Raw genomic sequence first — 24189 nt, forward strand, 5'->3', positions numbered from 1 at the left:
TCCAGGTTCAGTCACATTTACCCTATTATGTGCACAATTCAATAGAATTATTTTCTTGCTATGCATTGCTAAAGTATTTTTTATTCATCTTGAAATAGTATTACATTTTATGTTTGCATTGTTCCTACTGGAACAAGTCTTAAGAATAATTGTTGCTTCCTTGCTTCAGAGCAACTGGTGGTTTGAGGAGAACGGCATGCTCTTTTTGTTCTTTTTATGGTCTTCTACTTTACAGAAATAGTCTGGTTTTCATGTATTTTTTTCAGCATTAGCACTAAACAATAATGCCAATGTATACAACATCCTGCCAGGTTCTCACTTACATATTGGCTTTTTTAATAAATTGTGGGAGCTTTGTCTTCTGCCAAAATTACCGTAATGACATAGTATGAACCTTCAAATACAGTCTGTCTTAAATGAACAAGCCGTTTCCAAATTATTACAAGAGCCGCAAAGCTTTGTTTTCATTGAAGTTTGCCATACTTTCATTAGAAATCATTATATATCTTCAGTTTCATTTTATACATCTGTCATCACAATGAGCCACATTCATTACATATTATAATAGGAGTTAAGATAAATCCCTCAGTTAGCTCTTATCTCAAACATAGAAATTCTAATTTTTAACATTGTTAGAATACAGTTAATATTACAAAACTTAAAGAAATATCCTCCAAATTTTTCACTATGTGTTTCTGAATCATAAAAAATAAAACCGTTTTAGAATGTGTAAAAGTCCTGTGTATTATGTTTTTATATGACTATGAACCTTTTACGGAAAAGATACTCCAGGTCAATCCTATAGAATAAAAGGAATGCAAAAAAAAACCTACAAATACAATATTTCTGTTAGGGCTCAGTCAGATGAGTGTTTTTTTCACATATGAATAACCGCGCAAAAAAACCCACACATTGCGTGTAAAGAAAATCGCATGAACAAGTGCATTTGCACTCGCATGTCCTATCTTTAGCAAGTGCGATTTTTTTCGTGCTTGTAAAAATCAGATATGTGAACGCTTTTATTGGAGACACTTTTTTGCGCACCTATTCATGCTGACCGCGACTATAAGCAGACACTTTTTGTTCTTTTTTTTGTGGTTTATGTAATATACTTTTTCTGAGCAATAAAAATATGTTTTTTCTTTCCTTGTGTTGTTCTAGAATTGCAGTTCGCTGTGGCTTTGGTGAGATTACTTTTACAGTTGTATGAAATTGCACCATGGTTAAATAACAAACTCATCATGTTATATGATTATTTTTTACATTTTTTCCCTTTTTTCCCCTATTTTTCTTAACAGGAGCTGCAAGCAGCTCCACTCTTTTCCTTAGCATAACCCCACATAAATAAAGGTTGACTTGTAGAATTTACTTGTATGGTTTTCTGCAATACAACACGTGGGACTACAGGAAAGCAGCAAATGTGCCCCAATTTCTTGCAGCCTGTTTGTCAATTTTACATCTACAATCATCTGTTTGCAAATTTGTTTTATTAGTTGCTCTATAGAAGTTCTATTTTTCCAGACATGTCAAAAGAACAAAGTCAAAAAGATCAAACTTGAATTCACAGCTAGCTTCATACATGAAGTTGTTGATGGAATTTAGATGCATTTTTGGAGAAGTTTAATAACCAAAGTCAGGATCCGGTTATAATGGTAGAAAAACGTATAACGTAAGAATTAGTATTAAATTCTGTATCTAAAACTAGACCAAATTGCACTAAAATGTACATACTCTATATCATCTCAGTGTTAGGGCATTTCACCGCAGCTATTAGGTTCTATTGAACCTAATAGCTCAATGTTCACGCTGCAGAATTCCGCAGCTGAAATAACCCATGGCATGTCCTATTTGCACGGGAATACGCGAGGCCGGCTTCCATTGTCAATGGAAGCCGGCCGTCACACTATACTTCCGCTGGTGCGTCACATGACACTGCCGGCCACATCACATGATACTGCCGGCGCATGCAGGACTCGCACTGCGGATCCAGAGGTCAGTATGGGGTCTTTGGGGGGGAGCCGTGACAGACTCCGCTGCGGTATTCTGCTTGCGGAGCCCGTCACCGCCGTGGGCATGAACCCTTAAAGGGGTTGTCCCGCGAAACAAAGTGGGTCTATACACTTCTGTATGGCCATATTAATGCACTTTGTAATGTACATTGTGCATTAATTATGAGCCATACAGAAGTTATCAGAAGTTATTCACTTACCTGTTCCGTTGCTGGCGTCCTCGTTTCCATGGAGCCGTCTAATTTTCAGCGTCTAATCGCCAGATTAGACGCGCTTGCGCAGTCCGGGTCTTCTTCTTTTCTCAATGGGGCCGCTCGTGCCGGAGAGCGACTCCTTGTAGCTCCGCCCCGTCACGTGCCGATTCCAGCCAATCAGGAGGCTGGAATCGGCAATGGACCGCACAGAAGCCCTGCGGTCCACCGAGGGAGAAGATCCCGGCGGCCATCTTCAGCAGGTAAGTAAGAAGTCACCGGAGCGCGGGGATTCAGGTAAGCGCTGTCCGGTTTTCTTGTTTAACCCCTGCATCGGGGTTGTCTCGCGCCGAACGGGGGGGCTGTTGAAAAAAAACAAAAAACGTTTCGGCGCGGCACAACCCCTTTAAGTACCCAACACAGAAAAGGACTATTTTATTTTCTTGCATTCATCTATGTATCACATTAGTTTTCACAACCCAGAAATAACTTGATTAAAATGTATAGACTAGTAAACAGACCCGGCTTCCATTAGATGAAACTCATGTACTGCATCTAGCCAAACATTAAGCAACTTTCCTTTACGGCTCGTTCAGACGATCACTGTTTTGCGCTGCTAGCAGCGAGAAAACATCGCTGCTATAGTGCTGAAAATAGTCCTGGAAATAGCCTGTTCACACAATCCGAAGTGCGAGGTACGTGCTTTCAAGGCTCCCATGGGAGCCTGTTGAATGCACGCAGCAAAGTTAGGACATGCCCTATCTTTGCGTGCACCTCGGAGCAGACATGCGAGTTGACACTTGCATCTCCTATGTTTTGTTAGGTGAGCTGATTTAGCATGCCTAACATTCTCTAATGTGAACGCTTCTATAGGAACCTATTGGTTCCTATTAGAAGCGAGTTCTGCGCGCTGCTAGCAATGCGAAAACAGCGCTCGTCTGAATGAGCCCTTACATCAAGCTTAGTAAATTATGGCAGAATAATATGTTGTAAGGCAAATGTTCTGTGTTGAAATATTTTCAGTGGTCCTCAAGACTGATTTAGCACTGTGTGAATTATAAGCCATATAAAGTGGGTCTGGAGGGGTAACGTTTCTAAAGCACTAAGTTGGCATAGGAGGTCTTTCATAAGTCATGCAATGCTCATTAGGAAAACTTCTCTTTACCAAAGGTCGAACACTGACATATAGGCAAGTCACCTTCCCATAGAAGTCACACTGGAGGAACTATTTGCAAGTCATTTAATGTAAAGATACAAAAATGATGGTTGGGTTACTTTGTGCAATTGTGTTTGTTTAAGTAATATGTTTTAATTATTTAGCTGTTTCCTCCTTTTTTTCATTTAAATATCTTTATTATTAGAGTTGTATATCTTTACAGACTTCTTAGTGAAAAAACATGTCCTTTTGAAGACTTAGTTATGTTTCCAATCTTAACCATTCAGGTACTGTTCTTTAAATTACTCCCACATTTTGTATTGGGTTGAGGCTTCTAGGAGAAACATTTCTACCTCTTTTCTGAACATAATACAGGACACTACGCTATTATTATTTGTGGTTTGAATTCCTTACCTTAAGTACATTTTAGAACTCTTTCTCAGGGTAACACATTCATCTGAAGGGGTGAAAGACTGTGTATTGTCCCACACTGCAGGACTCTCTTGTTGTTGCTGAGCAACACTTTTTTCCCCAGCTTAAAAGCTAAGGAAGAGTTAAAAAAATGTGATATTTAGAAAAAAAAATTACTGCATACAAAGACGGCTAATTAACAAATAAGACAGATATGGTTTAGTTAGATTTTTTTTTTTATTACAACCTTGATTGATACAGATGATGCAGTCAAATAAAATACTTTTGAACCATAAAAACTTGATATTTAGGAATAAGATATGCAGATTTTAAACCTATCCTCTGTCCATTCATTGTACGGCTGTTAAGAGAACAGGAGCGTCCCTAACAGGGCTCAGTCACACGGGCGCATCGGCACCCATGTTACTGCAGGAAGGAGACGGACGTCTCTCTGCAGCGCTGGGAGAAAGAACATGTGACCAGCTTCATTGCCGGTCATGTGTTCTTCCTTCAGCGCTGCAGAGAGACGTCCATCTTGAGGTACGGCCGTCTTCCTCCTGCAATGAGAGCTCAGTCACACAGGCGCATCGACGCCTGTGTACGGGTACCGATGTGCCCGTGTGACTGAGCCCTCAAGGATAGAAGAGCCACCCAAAGTTTTAGTTTGGTGAAAAGCATCATGTTTCTGAATCATAGAAAACATGTTTAACAGTCTTTTAACCCTTAAAGCACTGGCCTATTTGGGGCCTTCAGGACAAAGCAATTATTTTCAAACCCATGTATGCCACATAGTCTTAAAGAATTTTTTTCTCAGTTTCACTCAGAATGCCATAGAAAAACAAATGATGGCACACTCTACCATAATACCGATGCATTCTCCTCATAGTAGTACTTCTATGAATGTACACCTAAGTAATATAGAGTCACCATATGGCAAAAACACCGTTATGATTCTGTAGCATGGAGCCATAGGGCTTCCATACAGATCTGGTGTATGAGCCCCAAGTTGTAAATTCAAAATCTGTCTTATCTTTGATTATTAGTAGACAATGATGACCACGTGAAGTCTTGAAGATCCAAAGAAAGAAGGGAGTTTACATAATTTAACATCTAGCGAGAGACAGGTTTCCAAACCTGGCTCTTAGGAAACAGTGTAATTAGGTTTCAATACAAATATTTCTTTGTTACATGAAGATATGAATTTCTTCAAGACCTCATTTATGTGTAGGCATGATCAGGGGCTTAATTCACTTACAGATAGCCATTCACTAACAACACTAATAGCTCTCAGTTATGCTACAGATAAGAGTGTTGAACACATAAATTCATTAGTGAGTAATAGAGTAACCTCACTTTATCTCTGTCTTTTACCACTGTTTTTCTCCATCTCATGCCAGTAGTCATACATCACACTCAACATCTGTGTCTCCTGAGCTAGCAAAGAGAGAGTGCAGAAAAACTACTGTTAACAAGGGAATAATTGCACACGGCATAAATTAATTATTAGTCACTCAGGAATGGTGGGAAAGGGCCACACAGATTGTGGTTACTCTCTTTCTCCACCTTTCAGGAAATAGATAATCAAAAGTATATCACACGGCAAAGTACAAGGCCTCTTTATGGTATAACGGCCTTTTACTTCACATATTACCTAATGTGCTGTGTCTCTTATTTACTTTAACACATTAGGTACATTGTATTATGGGGGGAAACATGAAGAATAGCCCCATGAGACCAGATCATTCTTTGGAAGTCAGTCTTACCCTAGCAATGTCAAGTCAACAGGGATCTTGAAATAAATTTAACCAAAGGAACAGTCCACGGATCAGTGAGCTTGTGATAGAAGGCTTTCATGAGGAATTTAGCTTACCACACAGTGAAAATAAACCTTGGAAACAGCAGTGAATGAGCAAAATATTGACACTTGTTCATAGAAATAATGCACAAGGTAAACCACATAAAGCATATTTTCTTAATCCTGTGCTATGAGACCCATCATAAATTGGGATCAGTGATATATGACATGTGGTATCACAGGCCTTCCTTTATGTCTGTCAATAGCTCACTTTTAATGCCCATTTAAATTAAACCTAATCAGTCATCATGGTTAAAATGCAGGGAACAGAGGCATGTTTTCATAACCCTTGTACCATGTTACAACGATAGGTAAAGAACTGATGTGGTATATAGTGATGTGTAGATTATGAAACATTGTATGTAACGTTATATAGATATAGCCAAATTTAAGTTGACTCTTAACACGTTAAGATACCTTTCTGCACCTTGTTTACCCTTTCAAATGCTTTACAATGGATTTCGCTGCGTTATGATAAAATAACAATAGCTTTTCAATGGCTTAATATCATTCGTCACAGAAAAGCTCAACTTGTCAGATTAAACTTAGCTATGTCTTCACTTTTACTGCCTTATCCTTATGGGAATGTCTTTTACATATAAATCATTTTCATATTTTATCATGTGACAAAAATGAATCATCGTTATAATGGATAAACCTTTTAACGTAAATGTGAAAACGAAATATAGCATGATATGCATCCCTGGAACAACTGGATGCTATAACAGGTCACATAATTAATTAAATAGGGAACATATATAAGCATTTAATGTATTCTAGTGACGATAGAATAACGACATAGCTGAAATTTTTAATGGCTTATGAGTCAGTTTCCTGGCAAAAATCACTCCGAAGTATTGTGAAACATTTATTGAGAAGTACCAGTCACGGAATTGGTGAACGGAAGAAAGTTTTCAAGTAACAGAAAATAGAACAAGGGTTTTTCCATCTAAACTGTAAAATATATTTTACTAATAGCTATAAAACTCTCAGTTCTATTTACTGCAGTTTAAAAATTATCTTCAGCTTTTTGTTAAAGAAATGTTGTTTAAACGAGGCAGCAACTCCACACATACAGCCATAGGAAAGGTGTAAAAATGTCACATTTAATCTGTTTTTCACAAGTAAAGCTTCTTCATAATAAATACACTATCCTATAAAAAGTAATTGGCAAACTGAGCAAGAATCAAAAGTAGTATTTATTTACATATGTTAATACTTAGTGGGGCTCCTTTGGCCCTAATAACATTGGGTACTTTCCATGGTATAGTTTCTACTAATATCTGATATACTTCAGCTGGTATTCCCTCGATTCATCCTGCAAACATCTGTCAAGCTCTCATAAAGAAGATGGACGTTGTTCGTATTTCCTGACCCAATCTTCCAATTCATCCCAAAGATGTTCGATAGGGTTCAAGTCAGGACTTTGTGCAGACCAGTTGAATCGTGGAACATCCATATCCTCAAACCAATGTAAAACAATATTAGATTTTTGACAAGGTGCATTGTCTTGTTGGAAATATTACTGACCATTCTCAGAGTATTGCCACATTGTCAGCAGCACATTATTGTCTAAAATGTTAAGGTACACCTCCATTTTCATAGTTCTTCATACTACAACCAGCAAACCAAGACCATGCTATGTAAAACATCCCAAGACCATAACGGAATCTCCACCATACTTAACTATTGGTTCAACATACTCAGGCAAAAAGCGTTCCTCAGGCATTCATCCCAACCAGGTAAGTCCATCCAATTTAAAAATGGAGTAGCGTGAGTCATCACTCCATAGAACATTCTTCTATTGCTCAACTGTCCTATGACCATGCTCTTTTCATCACTGTAGATGGGATGATAGAACTTCTTTGAGAGCACTCGCCAGATGTTTGTTGGATGAATGGAGGGAAAAGCCAGCTGAAGTGTATCAGACATTAATAGAAAGTATGTCAAGGAGAGTATCTGATGCCATTAAGGCCAAAGAATTTCTATATTGTAACAGGATGCCATTACATGAAAAATATATCAGAATACTGAAGATTGCTAGTTGAAGTTCCCTGTGGTAAGTAAAGAAAAATGTAAAAATAAATTTAGCAAACTTGTTTTTAATACCAAAAAATGAAAGAAAAAATTTCTATCTTTCATTTAAAAAAATATAATTGGTATCATTACATCCGATTTATTAAAATATTGCATTATTTCTCCTACATGGTGAATGATGTCAGAAAAAATAAACAATGCTAGAATTCTGCTTTTATTTGGTTACCGAGTCTCCCATGAAAATGTAATAAAAAGCAATCAAGAAATCATATATACTCCAAAATTATACAAATGTAAACTACAAATCATTCAGGCAAAAAAAAAACAAGCCCTCAAACAGCAACACAGATGGAAAAATAAAAGTCATGGGAATCGAAGAATGGTGACAGAAAGCAATTGTTACAAAAAGATTTCAGTATCTTTTAAAGTACTACAACATACCAGGCTATATAAGTTTGGAATCACCATAATCGCATTGACCCTCAGAATAAAGTTAACAGGTCATTTTTGATTGCAGTGTCAACACTTTGAGAACAAAAGTGTCCCAAAATTGTGTAATTGTTTTTTTTCTTACCCCACTTTGCATTGGATGACTGTCCGGCAAACGATGCCCGACACTTGTCCCTGTGTGTACTTGTCCTCGTGCTGTTACACAGGAGCGAGTATCGCTGACTCGCTCAGCAGGGAGGTGGGACAGCTGGAGGACATTTCACTCCCCGCTCTCCCCCGCCCCTCTCCATTCACTTAACACCGAGGCCATTCATTACTGAACGGCTGCTGTTTACACTGAACGATCATCATTCAGGATTTTATGCAGCTTAAATGATGAACGGTGATCAGTACACTGATTGTTCAGTGTAAATAGCAGCCGTTCACTACTGAACAGCCGCTGTGTTAAGTGAATGGAGAGGGGTGGAGGAGAACGAGGAGTGAAATCTCCTCCAGATGCTCCACCCCCTTGCTGGCCACTCAGAGAGCCAACGATACTCGCTCCTGTGTGACAGCATGGGAGCGAGTATGTGCAGGGACAAGTGTCGGGCATCGTTTGCCTGACATTTGTCCCATGTAAATGGTACTTTAGACATTTTTAAAAGCTCTAAAATACATGATATAGTGCTTTCAATGATTTCATTGGAAAATAGAACTCATCCCCCCAAAAACAAGCTACCATGCCCTTATGTAAAAATAAAAAAGTTATGAATTTTTGAAAGCAGGGATGAAAAAGCAAAAGCGAGGAATTGAAAAATGGTTGCAGCATGAAGAGGTTAAACATCAACATACCTGTGTGTCCATCACATGACTAGGGTAGATTTTTATCCATGGAAGTGCACAATGCTGAAAATACCTATTCACTAAATACCTGAAGGAATCTCAAGAACCATGAGGAATGAATGCACAAATTAGATTAAAATATATACATAACTTTTCATTGTACAACAGCTACGCTTAATTTCCAGAGTACCTACAAAAAATCTGATAATGGACTTGAAAAAGGCTGTTCACCTATGGTTACCATATAACGCGACAGGTCCTATACAGCAGCGTTCCCCAACTCCAGTCCTCAGGGACCGTCAACAGGTCATGTTTTCAAGATTTCCTCAATGTTGCACAGGTGATGTAATTATTGTCAGTGCCTCAGACATTGCCACAGGTGTTCTTACTATAGGATATCCTGAAAACATGACGTGTTGGTGGTCCTTGAGGACTGGAGTTGGGGACCCCTGCTATACAGTCTTGCAAGAATAGTAGGGAAAATATGTATTTTACCAATATAGCCCATAGCTAAAAGAGACCCATTCACCTACTCAGTACAGTAAGGGGGGGTTCACACAGGGTGGATTTGCCGCGGAAATTCCGGACGGAATTTCCGTGCGGCAAATCCGCCTGCGGCCGCTAATCTCGGGATTAGCCAGCCATGTAGACGAGATTTTTCAGAAATCTCATCCACACGGGACGCCCAATCCGCCGCGGTTAATCCGGCTCAAACCGCGGCTGCGGTCGGCAAAGCTTTGCCAACCGCAGCATGTCCAATCTTTTTTCTTTCCGCTGCGGCCGCGTTCTTCTCTATGGGAGCCCCGACCGCAGCGGAAGAGCGAGCGGTTGGGCCACTTCAAAGCCGCCGCGGGTTTTTCTGCAGCGCTTCTCCTGATGGAAATCTCATGGTTTTTGCCGCGGCCAAACCGCGAGATTTCTGGCGGGATTCTGCCCCGTGTGACCCCAGCCTAATTGCTGCCAATGGTGCGGCTGCTGAACAATGACTTGAAAGTAGTGACTAGTTATGTATTTATTTTATGTTATAAATAACAAGAGTTTGTTCGCTATTCTCTAGTATACAGTATGTACAGTTGTAAAATAATCAATTCTCTTGTATAATACACCTCAGAATGTTTATTGAAACTGATGCATATAACCCAGATAATAGGAAGTAAAAGGTTCAGGTAAATGTGACTGCAAGTCATAGATGACATATCTATCTAGCAAGTAAAAAACATGTTGAATTTTTAAAATCTAGACACAATTAGGACTTATTGCAATAGCATTGTTAGTACAATAAATGTGTATTGTTCTGTTTGGAAAGTAGGCAATCCAGAGTAGGCAGGCCTCCAACTACGCAATACATATTTAATACTCGACTTTTTATAAAACATTCTGAGAAGTTGTTAAACTATAAAATGTGTACATATACAGTATAACAGAGAGACATGTACCTGTTTATTGCCTTGTTATATGTAGAATTAAATATTGACTATAGCCATGTACATGACAATAAATAATATTGATTTTGTAAATCATTTATATAGCACATACATATTCTGCAGCCCTATATATAGATTGTTACCACTTATATTGGTTCCTGACCCCCACTGGGGCTCACAATCAAAATTTCAAACTAACCTATTTTTTTTGTCAGCTAACCTAGAAACTTCAACCACCACCCAAGGCGTATGCATGGAGCGATCCAGAATGTAAGGAATCCTTAATGTGAAATGTAGAAAAAGAGCAATAAAATCTTTTATTGAAGTTTATTAAAAAATATTGAAATTACAAAATACATGATCATTGCCAGCATGCAAACAAGGGGCAAGAGCTACATGTTTCAGATAGTCTCCTTTTTCATAGCATCATATTATTTTCATGCTATGAAACAGGAAAGTATAAGAAACATGTAACTTTTGCACCTTGTTTCCATGATGTCATTTTTAATATTTTTCAATAAATTAGAAGATTTTATTGCTGGAGCTCTACGCTGGAATTTTTTTTTCTACAAGTCTACTTATACAGTATTAACATGTTTTTGGAATATGGGATGAAACTCAATCAGGAGGCTGGAATCGGCACACATGATGGGGCGGAGCTACGCGATGACGCGTAGAAGGGGCGGAGCCAGAACGCCGCTGCTGCCGGGCAGACCCGAAGGCAGAAGACCCTTCTGCGCAAGCGCGTCTAATCGGGCGATTAGACGCTGAAGTTAGACGGAGCCATGGAGACGGGGACGCCAGCGCAGGAAAGGTAAGTGAATAACTTCTGTATGGCTCATATTTAATGCACGATATATATTACAAAGTGCATTAATATGGCCATACAAAAGTGCTGAACCCCACTTGCTTTCGCAAGACAACCCCTTTAAGGCCCTGCATTGTGAGGACGTGACAGCTCCATGCTGCTGGCTCCCGGAGGTAGCCTGCAACCTGGAGCTGTCATCCTGGCCATGGGAACTCCCACCCCAGTCACATGATCGCCGGCATTTACCGAATGCCAGCGATCATATAAAAGTCAATAAAAAGTTTTAAAAAGTTAAAGATTCAGCTGCCCTGATAGATCGGATCCATCAGAGCAGCTAAAAGTACTCACCCGCCTCATCCGTGATGTCCCACGGTGTCCTGGACTCTCAGGTCCCGACAACGCCTTCTGCGCATGCGCGCCAGACATCATACGTCAGGTGTGTGCGCAAAAGGACGGGCAGCCCGGGAAATTGTAAATCTCTCCGGCTCCTGGCTCCCATGTGTAGCCAAGAGCAGAGAGATGTCACCGGGAGCCATTGTATGCGGTTCCCGGTCACAAGATCGTTACTATCCAATTGATAGCAGCGATCATATAAAATAAAAAAAAGTTTTAAAAAAGTTTACATTTCATCTCCACTCATGGATATGATCCATGAGGGGAGATGAAGTTAAGTACCTTAGGCCCCCGGATTTATCCGTGGATCTCACCACGGCTTCTGCGCACACGCCCGCTGCCAAAATGGCAGTAATTTAAAATCTCCCAGCTCCTGGCTACCAAACATAGCCAGAACTTGGAGATTTCACAGGGGGGCACAGTACCCAGTCCCTGGTCATGTGATCGCCGTTTTCTAATAAAAAACGGCAATCACTTAAAAGTAAAAAAAGTTAAAGTTTCACCTCCAATCACAGATGCGATTCATGAGGGGAGGTGAAATTACTTTCCTAAGGCTTCTGGCGATGTCCCCCAATGGGATCTTTATCTACAGACCTTACTCCAACTTCGGTGCATGTGCCCATCAGCAAAATTGTGGAAGCAAGCACAAAAGCTGGACAGGGCCCAGGAAATTTAAAGTCTTCTTGCTCCTGGCTACTAAAGGTAGCTGAGAGCCTGGAGCAGTGACCGAGGGTCACAGTGAGTGGTCCCCGGTCATGTGATCGCCGTTATCCAATGGATAATGGCGATTATGCAAAAGTTAAAACACAGTTGAAGTTTGATGTGCCTTTAGGTTTGAGATCCGTTGTGCATACGGACGTAATATTAGGGCCACAACGGGTATGTTTCTGAACACAGGACAAACAGGGGAAACTATTTTGGGATGAAAGTCTTCATTTATATGTGTTCTATACAAAAAGAATAGTTTAAAAAAAATACGCAGTACACCTCTAGATGAATGCGTTAAGGGGTCTAGTTATAAAAATGGGGTCATTTGTGGGGGTTCTCTGTCGTTTTGGCCGCTCAAGGGCTCTACAAGTGGGCAATGGGGTCTGAATCACCTTCAAGCAAAATGTCTGTTCTAAAAGCCACCAGCTGCTCCATTCGGTTTGGGTCCCGTTGAACATATAGACATAAGATTAGGGCCACAATGGGTATGTTTCTGAACACGGGATAAATAGGGGGATCAATTTTGTGGTACAAGTCTTCATTCCTATGTATGCTGTACAAAAAAACCTGTTTTAAAAATGACATGATTGCCAAAAAAATGAAAATCATAATTTTTTTCCTCTTGCTTTCCTTTAGATTCATTCAGAAACTGTGGGGTAAAAATGTGCAGTACACCCCACAAGGGGTCTGGCTTTCAAAATGGGGTCATTTGTGGGGGTTCTAAATGTGCAAGGGGGCCTAAAACACCTTCAAGCAAAATCTCTTCTGAAAGCCACCGGCTGCTCCTTTTCAGTTTGGGCCCTGTTGTGCATACGGACACAAGATTAGGGCTACAATCGGTATGCCTCTGGACACAGGACAAAAAGTCGTATCCATTTTGGGTGCAAATCCTCATTTTCAAGTCCACTAAAGAAAAAAATCCTGTCTTTTAAATGGCATATTTGCAAAAATATGAAATTTTATTTTTTTTTCTCCTGTAAATTACATTAATTTCTGAAAAAAAAAAACTTTGGGTAAAAATACTCACGATCCCCTTCAGTAAATACATTAAGGGGTGCAGTTTTTAAAATGGGGTGATTTGTGGAGATATCTATCATTCTGACACCTATGAGCCTTTGCAATCTTGGCTGGGTGTAGGAAAAGAAAATGTTCCTCAAAATGTTAAAAATCAATGATTAATTTGTACGTCTCTTAAATGTTTAAAAAAACCTGAAGTTTTTCCAATGTGTGTCCAGAATAAAGTAAACAGATGGAAATATATATCTTATCAAAAATTTGTACAGCATGTTTGCACATATTTGAGATATTGCAGTCGCAAATGTGAAAAATGACAATTTTTTCAAAATTTTTCCTATTTTGGTGCTTTTAATAAATATACACAAATTCTATCGGTCTATTTTTACCAGATAAATGAAGTACAACATGTGGCGAAAAACACAATGTCAGAATCACTTGGCTAAGAAAAACCTTTACAGAGGTAAAAATGCAAACATTATGGCTGTTGGAATTCTACAGGCCACCTGAGCAAATACAGTACTCACATTTCTAACAGTGAAAGGGTTAAAGCAAAAGTAAACATTTCATGAGTGAATCTGTGTAATGAATTTACTAAACAACAGCAGAGAAAAGACATTTCACAGACTTACAACTGTTGGTGACCAGGAATCTTATGTTGAAATATGAATTTAAATATGGCTGGAAAAAATGACAAATATGATGCCAGTCAAAGGTTGTAAAAATATTGTTTCTCTACTCATGCAAAAATTATATTTTATTTCTTTTATTGCTTTTTGCTGCAGAGTTTTATTGTATTTTACTTGAAATAGGCAGTCTTTTTTTCCTCTTAAATCGGAACTATTTTAAAAAATGCATTTCCTCCTCCAAATTCATCATTTTTCTCTAATCTCTATCTATAACTGACTCATGATGCAATGGAGAAATAATTGTTAGATTTGGAGATTTATGAACCTGTATGAAAACTTTTACTGTAACAGGACTTCTATAGTGTTAGGGAAATCATCAGAGATTTCTTAGCATGTTTCATTGTTTGGTCTGCATTATATGAGAAGTTGTGTACACAAATCACTGACACATGACACAGCCAGTATCATCTGACAATGATGCTCTTCTGTCTTTATTAACATCCACATGGTACAAATATTCCCTAGATTACATATCATTGGACATACACGCTCCCTGTAATCATAAAGACTCATGATTGACTATAGGTGCTAATGGCTTAACATATGTTAACGCATTAAGGTGTGTTACTACTAAATATGTAATTTCTAGGAAACAGAAAATTAAGAAGGAGAACAGGCTCATTCTATATTCGTTGTTCTAACTGCTCCTCTCCAAAGGGAGGGGGTCAGAACCTGCTATCTCAGGACATTCCTAATCCAGAAAAGGATATGGGGGAGTATGAGCCAGCATCTTCATACCAGTGTACAACATGAACAAGTTAACCATTTAGATGCTAGTTATTCACTAAGGAGGTAGATATACACACACATATATATATATATATATACCCTGTTTCCCCGAAAATAAGACGCATCTTATATTAATTTTTGCTCCCAAATATGCACTACGTCTTATTTTCAGGTGGTGTCTTATTTCAACGCGTCTGTGGCTGCTAATCCCTCAAGTGGCCAGCTTTGTGGACGAAATTTCTCAGAAATCTCATCCACATGGGACAGCAAATCTGTCACTGCAAAGCTGGGAGAAGTCGGTGTTGTGGTGCGGATTCACCGGCCACAGAAACTGAAAAGCGTGCGGCCAGGTCGCTTCAAAACAAGCGGCTGAGTGCTGTGGGTTTTGAAGCAGCGCTTTCCCGGCGGAAATCTCGCTGTTTATCGCTGTGGCCAAACTGTGAGATTTCCGCTGGAAATACGCTCTGTGAGAACCCAGCTTTAAGAATCACACACAGGTTGCTTGACTCACACACAGAGCCATAAAAAAATAAGGGCTGTAAAGTAACGTACCTGTCTGCAGACAGAAGTTCCTGTACCACTTGTAAGCAGGGATGGAATTGCAGCTTCTGGCCACCAGGGGGAGCTCATCACAGCAGATATGTACAGCAGGAACAGAACGTACAGTATGGACTTTTCCAGCCAGCAGGGGGAGCTCACAACAGCACACTCGTACAGCACAGCAGGGACAGGATTACAGCAGACTGTCTGCAGATCTACCTATACATCTGGAGGTAGGAGACAACGGGGATGGCAGCAGGGGACAGGCCTCTTGACTTTCCTGCACACTTTACTATGCCTTACTATCGGGGGGTGCCTTATATTTGGGACTTCTGCGACTTTCAGGGGGTGCCTTATTTTCGGGGAAACACGGTATTAGCTTATCCATCGCGCGTTGCTGTGAAGACAGACAGACATTCATACATTCGTTTTTATATATATAGATAACAACCAATCACAGCACAGCATTCATGTTACCTCAGCTTTATAATATATAACACCCAATCACAGCACAGCTTTCATGTTACCTCAGGAGTATAATATATAACAACCAATCACAGCACAGCTTTCATGTTACCTCAGCGGTATGATACATAAAAACCAATCACAGCGCAGCTTTAATTTTACCTCAGCAGTATAATATATAATAACCAATTACAGTGCAGCTTTTGTTACCTCAGCAGAATACTATATAACAACCAATCACAGCGCAGCTTTCATGTTACCTCAGCAGTATAAGAAATAACAACCAATCACAGCACAGCTTTTATTCTGCCTCAGCAATATACAAAATAGCAACCAATCACAGCGCAGCATTAATTTTACCTCAGCGGTATAATATACAGCAACCAATCACAGCACAGCTTTCATGTTACCTCAGCAGTATAAAGAATAGCAACCAATCACAGCACAGCTTTCATGTTACCTCAGCGGTATGATACATAAAAACCAATCACAGCGCAGCTTTAATTTTACCTCAGCAGTATAATATATAATAACTAGAGATGAGCGAACACCAAAATGTTCGGGTGTTCGTTATTCGTAACGAACTTCCCGTGATGCTCGAGGGTTCGTTTCGAACAACGAACCCCATTGAAGTCAATGGGCGACCAGAACATTTTTGTATTTCGCCGATGCTCGCTAAGGTTTTCATGTGTGAAAATCTGGGCAATTCAGGAAAGTGATGGGAATGACACAGTGACGGATAGGGCAGGCGAGGGGCTACATGTTGGGCTGCATCCTAAGTTCACAGGTCCCACTATTAAGCCACAATAGCGGCAAGAGTGGGCCCCCCCCCCTCCCAACAACTTTTACTTCTGAAAAGCGCTCATTAGCATGGCATACCTTTGCTAAGCACCACACTACCTCCAACAAAGCACAATCACTGCCTGCATGACACTCCACTGCCACTTCTCCTGAGTTACATGCTGCCCAACCGCACCCCCTCCCCCCCACAGCGCACACCAAAGTGTCCCTGCGCAGCCTTCAGCTGCCCTCATGCCACACCACGCTCATGTCTATTTAGAATTGCGTCTGCCATGACGAGGGACCGCAGGCATACACTGCAGAGGTTGGCACGGCTAGGCAGCGACCCTCTTTAAAAGTGGCGGAGCGATAGCCCACAATGCTGTACAGAAGCAATGAGAAATAGAATCCTGTGCCACCGCCATCAGGAGCTGCACACGTGGGCATAGCAATGGGGAACCTATGTGCCACACACTATTCATTCTGTCAAGGTGTCTGCATGCCCCAGTCAGACCGGGCTTTTTAATTCATAGACACAGGCAGGTACAACTCCCTATTGTGAAGTCCCTGTCGACCCACAGCATGGGTGGCTCCCTGGAACCCACCGGCGGTACACAGAAATATCCCATTGCATTGCCCAACACAGCTGAGGTAGTAATGTCGTGCTTAATGCAGGTGGGCTTCGGCCCACACTGCATGCCCCAGTCAGACTGGGGTTCTTTACAAGTGGACACATGTAGGTTTAACTCCCTGTGGACCCACTGCCTGGGTGGGTGCCAGGAAGCCACCGGCGGTACATAGAAATATCCCATTGCATTGCCCAACACAGCTGAGGTAGTAATGTCGTGCGTAATACAGGTGGGCTTCGGCCCACACTGCATGCCCCAGTCAGACGGGTTCTTTAGAAGTGTACAGATGTATTAAAAACTCAGTGTGCACCTACAGCATGGGTGGCTCCCTGGAACCCACCGGCGGTACACAAAAATATCCCATTGCATTGCCCAACACAGCTGAGGTAGTAATGTCGTGCGTAATACAGGTGGGCTTCGGCCCACACTGCATGCCCCAGTCAGACTGGGATTCTTTACAAGTGGACACATGTAGGTTTAACTCCCTGTGGACCCACTGCCTGGGTGGGTGCCAGGAAGCCACCGGCGGTACATAGAAATATCCCATTGCATTGCCCAACACAGCTGAGGTAGTAATGTCGTGCGTAATACAGGTGGGCTTCGGCCCACACTGCATGCCCCAGTCAGACGGGTTCTTTAGAAGTGTACAGATGTATTAAAAACTCAGTGTGCACCTACAGCATGGGTGGCTCCCTGGAACCCACCGGCGGTACACAAAAATATCCCATTGCATTGCCCAACACAGCTGAGGTAGTAATGTCGTGCGTAATACAGGTGGGCTTCGGCCCACACTGCATGCCCCAGTCAGACTGGGATTCTTTACAAGTGGACACATGTAGGTTTAACTCCCTGTGGACCCACTGCCTGGGTGGGTGCCAGGAAGCCACCGGCGGTACATAGAAATATCCCATTGCATTGCCCAACACAGCTGAGGTAGTAATGTCGTGCGTAATACAGGTGGGCTTCGGCCCACACTGCATGCCCCAGTCAGACTGGGGTTCTTTACAAGTGTACAGATGTATTAAAAACTCAGTGTGCACCTACAGCATGGGTGGCTCCCTGGAACCCACCGGCGGTACACAAAAATATCCCATTGCATTGCCCAACACAGCTGAGGTAGTAATGTCGTGCGTAATACAGGTGGGCTTCGGCCCACACTGCATGCCCCAGTCAGACTGGGATTCTTTACAAGTGGACACATGTAGGTTTAACTCCCTGTGGACCCACTGCCTGGGTGGGTGCCAGGAAGCCACCGGCGGTACATAGAAATATCCCATTGCATTGCCCAACACAGCTGAGGTAGTAATGTCGTGCGTAATACAGGTGGGCTTCGGCCCACACTGCATGCCCCAGTCAGACTGGGGTTCTTTACAAGTGGACAGATGTATTAAAAACTCAGTGTGCACCTACAGCATGGGTGGCTCCCTGGAACCCACCGGCGGTACACAAAAATATCCCATTGCATTGCCCAACACAGCTGAGGTAGTAATGTCGTGCGTAATACAGGTGGGCTTCGGCCCACACTGCATGCCCCAGTCAGACTGGGATTCTTTACAACTGGACACATGTAGGTTTAACTCCCTGTGGACCCACTGCCTGGGTGGGTGCCAGGAAGCCACCGGCGGTACATAGAAATATCCCATTGCATTGCCCAACACAGCTGAGGTAGTAATGTCGTGCGTAATACAGGTGGGCTTCGGCCCACACTGCATGCCCCAGTCAGACTGGGATTCTTTACAAGTGGACACATGTAGGTTTAACTCCCTGTGGACCCACTGCCTGGGTGGGTGCCAGGAAGCCACCGGCGGTACATAGAAATATCCCATTGCATTGCCCAACACAGCTGAGGTAACGTCAGCTGTAATGCAGGTGGGCTAAAAATTAATTTGATTACACTGTAGGCGAGGGCCCACAAAAATTGCTGTATCAACAGTACTAATGTACATCCCAAAAATTGGCCATGGCCAGCCAAGAGGGCAGGTGAAACCCATTAATCGCTTTGGTTAATGTGGCTTAAGTGGTAACTAGGCCTGGAGGCAGCCCAGTGTAACGAAAAATTGGTTCAAGTTAAAGTTCCAATGCTTTTAAGCGCACTGAAACTTATAAAAATTGTTCTGAAAAATTATTTGAGTGAGCCTTGTGGCCCTAAGAAAAATTGCCCGTTCAGCGTGATTACGTGAGGTTTCAGGAGGTGGAGCAGGAGGAGGAGGAGGAGGAATATTAGACACAGATTGATGAAGCAGAAATGTCCCCGTTTTGGATGGTGAGAGAGAACGTAGCTTCCATCCGCGGGTGCAGCCTACGTATTGCTTACGTATCGCTGCTGTCCGCTGGTGGAGAACAGAAGTCTGGGGAAATCCAGCCTTTGTTCATCTTGATGAGTGTTAGCCTGTCGGCACTGTCGGTTGACAAGCGGCTACGCTTATCTGTGATGATTCCCCCAGCCGCACTAAACACCCTCTCCGACAACACGCTAGCCGCAGGACAAGCAAGCACCTCAAGGGCATACAGGGCTAGTTCAGGCCACGTGTCCAGCTTCGACACCCAGTAGTTGTAGGGGGCAGAGGCGTCACCAAGGATGGTCGTGCGATCCGCTACGTACTCCCTCACCATCCTTTTGCAGTGCTCCCGCCGACTCAGCCGTGACTGGGGAGCGGTGACACAGTCTTGGTGGGGAGCCATAAAGCTGGCCAGGCCCTTAAAGACTGTTGCACTGCCTGGGATGTACATGCTGCTCGATCTACGCACATCCCCTGCAACATGGCCCTCGGAACTGCGCCTTCTGCCACTAGCGCTGTCGGCTGGGAATTTTACCATCAGCTTGTCCGCAAGGGTCCTGTGGTATAGCAACACTCTCGAACCCCTTTCCTCTTCGGGAATCAGAGTGGGCAGGTTCTCCTTATACCGTGGATCGAGCAGTGTGTACACCCAGTAATCCGTAGTGGCCAGAATGCGTGCAACGCGAGGGTCACGAGAAAGGCATCCTAACATGAAGTCAGCCATGTGTGCCAGGGTACCTGTACGCAACACATGGCTGTCTTCACTAGGAAGATCACTTTCAGGATCCTCCTCCTCCTCCTCCTCCTCAGGCCATACACGCTGAAAGGATGACAGGCAATCAGCCGGTGTACCGTCAGCAGCGGGCCAAGCTGTCTCTTCCCCCTCCTCCTCATCCTCCTCATGCTCCTCCTCCTCCTCCTGTACGCGCTGAGAAATAGACAGGAGGGTGCCCTGACTATCCAGCGGCATACTGTCTTCCCCCGCCCCCGTTTCCGAGCGCAAAGCAGCTGCCTTTATGGTTTGCAGGGAATTTCTCAAGATGCATAGCAGAGGAATGGTGACGCTAATGATTGTAGCATCGCCGCTCACCACCTGGGTAGACTCCTCAAAATTACCAAGGACATGGCAGATGTCTGCCAACCAGGCCCACTCTTCTGAAAGGAATTGAGGAGGCTGACTCCCACTGCGCCGCCCATGTTGGAGTTGGTATTCGACTATAGCTCTACGCTGTTCATAGAGCCTGGCCAACATGTGGAGCGTAGAGTTCCACCGTGTGGGCACGTCGCACAGCAGTCGGTGCACTGGCAGCTTAAAGTGATGTTGCAGGGTGCGCAGGGTGGCAGCGTCCGTGTGGGACTTGCGGAAATGTGCGCAGAGCCGGCGCGCCTTTACGAGCAGGTCTGACAAGCGTGGGTAGCTTTTCAGAAACCGCTGAACCACCAAATTAAAGACGTGGGCCAGGCATGGCACGTGCGTGAGGCTGCCGAGCTGCAGAGCCGCCACCAGGTTACGGCCGTTGTCACACACGACCATGCCCGGTTGGAGGCTCAGCGGCGCAAGCCAGCGGTCGGTCTGCTGTGTCAGACCCTGCAGCAGTTCGTGGGCCGTGTGCCTCTTATCGCCTAAGCTGAGTAGTTTCAGCACGGCCTGCTGACGCTTGCCCACCGCTGTGCTGCCACACCGCGCGACACCGACTGCTGGCGACATGCTGCTGCTAACACATCTTGATTGTGAGACAGAGGAGGAGGAGGAGGAGGAGGGTGCTTTAGTGGAGGAAGCATACACCTCCGCAGATACCAGCACCGAGCTGGGGCCCGCAATTCTGGGGGTGGGTAGGACGTGAGCGGTCCCAGGCTCTGACTCTGTCCCAGCCTCCACTAAATTCACCCAATGTGCCGTCAGGGAGATGTAGTGGCCCTGCCCGCCTGTGCTTGTCCACGTGTCCGTAGTTAAGTGGACCGTGGCAGTAACCGCGTTGGTGAGGGCGCGCACAATGTTGCGGGAGACGTGGTCGTGCAGGGCTGGGACGGCACATCGGGAAAAGTAGTGGCGACTGGGAACTGAGTAGCGCGGGGCCGCCGCCTCCATGATACTTTTGAAGGACTCCGTTTCCACAACCCTATACGGCAGCATCTCAAGGCTGATGAATTTTGCGATGCGGACGGTTAACGTTTGAGCGTGCGGGTGCGTGGCGGCGTACTTGCGCTTGCGCTCGAACACTTGCGCAAGCGACGGCTGAACGGTGCGCTGAACTACACTGCTGGATGGGGCCGAGGACAGCGGAGATGAGGGTGTGGGTGCAGGCCATGAGGCGGTAGTGCCTGTGTCCTGAGAGGGGGGTTGCATCTCAGTGGCAGGTTGGGGCACAGGGGGAGAGGCAGGGGTGCAAACCGGAGGCGGTGAACGGCCTTTGTCCCACCTTGCGGGGTGCTTGGCCATCATATGTCTGCGCATGGTGGTGGTGGTGAGGCTGTTGGTGTTGGCTCCCCGGCTGAGCTTTGCGCGACAAAGGTTGCACACCACTGTTCGTCGGTCGTCAGGCGTCTCTGTGAAAAACTGCCAGACCTTAGAGCACCTCGGCCTCCGCAGGGTGGCATGGCGCGAGGGGGCGCTTTGGGAAACACTTGGTGGATTATTCGGTCTGGCCCTGCCTCTACCCCTGGCCACTGCACTGCCTCTTGCAACCTGCCCTGCTGATGCCCTTGACTCCCCCTCTGAAGACCTGTCCTCCTGAGTAAGCGTTGCACACCAGGTGGGGTCAGTCACCTCATCGTCCTGCTGCTCTTCCTCTGAATCCTCTGTGCGCTGCTCCCTGGGACTTACTGCCCTTACTACTACCTCACTGCAAGACAACTGTGTCTGATCGTCATCGTCCTCCTCACCCACAGAAAGTTGTTGAGACAGTTGGCGGAAGTCCCCAGCCTCTTCCCCCGGACCCCGGGAACTTTCGAATGGTTGGGCATCAGTGACGATAAACTCCTCTGGTGGGAGAGGAACCGCTGCTGCCCAATCTAAGCAGGGGCCCGAGAACAGTTCCTGGGAGTGTTCCCGCTCCTGAGCAGGTGTCATTGTAGTGGAGTGAGGAGGCTGGGAGGAAGGAGGAGCAGCAGACAGAGGATTCGGATTGGCAGCAGTGGACGGCGCAGAACTGCGGGTAGACGATAGGTTGCTCGAAGCACTTTCTGCCATCCAGGACAGGACCTGCTCACACTGCTCATTTTCTAATAACCGTCTCCCGCGTGGACCCATTAATTGGGCGATGAATGTGGGGACGCCAGAAACGTGCCTCTCTCCTAATCGCGCAGCAGACAGCTGCGACACACCTGGATCAGGAGCTTGGCCTGTGCCCACACCCTCACTTGGCCCTCCGCGTCCTCGTCCTCGGCCACGTCCACGTCCACGTCCTCTAGGCTTACCCCTACCCCTCAGCATGCTGTATTACCAGTGATTAGATTTCCCAGGCAGGAAATAAATTGGCGCAAGACTGCAGGCCAAATATAATTTTTGCCCTTTTTGGAAAACGAAAGGCCCCACTGCCTCTAGTGAATGAATTATCTAAGTTTAATAACTGTGCTGTGTCCCTGCTTATGTGTCACAGAACGTGAGGGTAGCAGAGTTATTAACTGTGGCAGAGCAGGTATTTTTTTTTCCCAATTAAGGAAAGCAAATGGCGAAGCCAGCAGTAAAGCGTAGCTGGGTGCGTATGATTTAGCAATGTTTTTCACGCAGCTCACACGTCTCCACAGGCGTAAGGACGGACAGAGGCTGGACAAATAGATTTGTTTTCAGTTTTTTCCCACCAACAGGCAGCACTGCGTATATTCAATGAACCTGAGAAGTTTAATAACTGTGCTGTGTCCCTGCTTATGTGTCACAGAACGTGAGGGTAGCAGAGTTATTATAACTCTTGGAGAGCAGGTATTTTTTTTTCCCAATTAAGGAAAGCAAATGGCGAACCCAGCAGTAAAGCGTAGCTGGCTGCGTATGATTTAGCAATGTTTTTCACGCAGCTCACACGTCTCCACAGGCGTAAGGACGGACAGAGGCTGGACAAATAGATTTGTTTTCAGTTTTTTCCCACCAACAGGCAGCACTGCGTATATTCAATGAACCTGAGAAGTTTAATAACTGTGCTGTGTCCCTGCTTATGTGTCACAGAACGTGAGGGTAGCAGAGTTATTATAACTCTTGGAGAGCAGGTATTTTTTTTTCCCAATTAAGGAAAGCAAATGGCGAACCCAGCAGTAAAGCGTAGCTGGCTGCGTATGATTTAGCAATGTTTTTCACGCAGCTCACACGTCTCCACAGGCGTAAGGACGGACAGAGGCTGGACAAATAGATTTGTTTTCAGTTTTTTCCCACCAACAGGCAGCACTGCGTATATTCAATGAACCTGAGAAGTTTAATAACTGTGCTGTGTCCCTGCTTATGTGTCACAGAACGTGAGGGTAGCAGAGTTATTATAACTCTTGGAGAGCAGGTATTTTTTTTTCCCAATTAAGGAAAGCAAATGGCGAACCCAGCAGTAAAGCGTAGCTGGCTGCGTATGATTTAGCAATGTTTTTCACGCAGCTCACACGTGTCCACCGCCCGTAAGGACGGACAGAGGCTGGACAAATAGATTTGTTTTCAGTTTTTTCCCACCAACAGGCAGCACTGCGTATATTCAATGAACCTGAGAAGTTTAATAACTGTGCTGTGTCCCTGCTTATGTGTCACAGAACGTGAGGGTAGCAGAGTTATTATAACTCTTGGAGAGCAGGTATTTTTTTTTCCCAATTAAGGAAAGCAAATGGCGA

The sequence above is a fragment of the Eleutherodactylus coqui genome, chromosome 1 (assembly GCF_035609145.1).
Source record: "Eleutherodactylus coqui strain aEleCoq1 chromosome 1, aEleCoq1.hap1, whole genome shotgun sequence".
Lineage (NCBI taxonomy): Eukaryota > Metazoa > Chordata > Amphibia > Anura > Eleutherodactylidae > Eleutherodactylus > Eleutherodactylus coqui.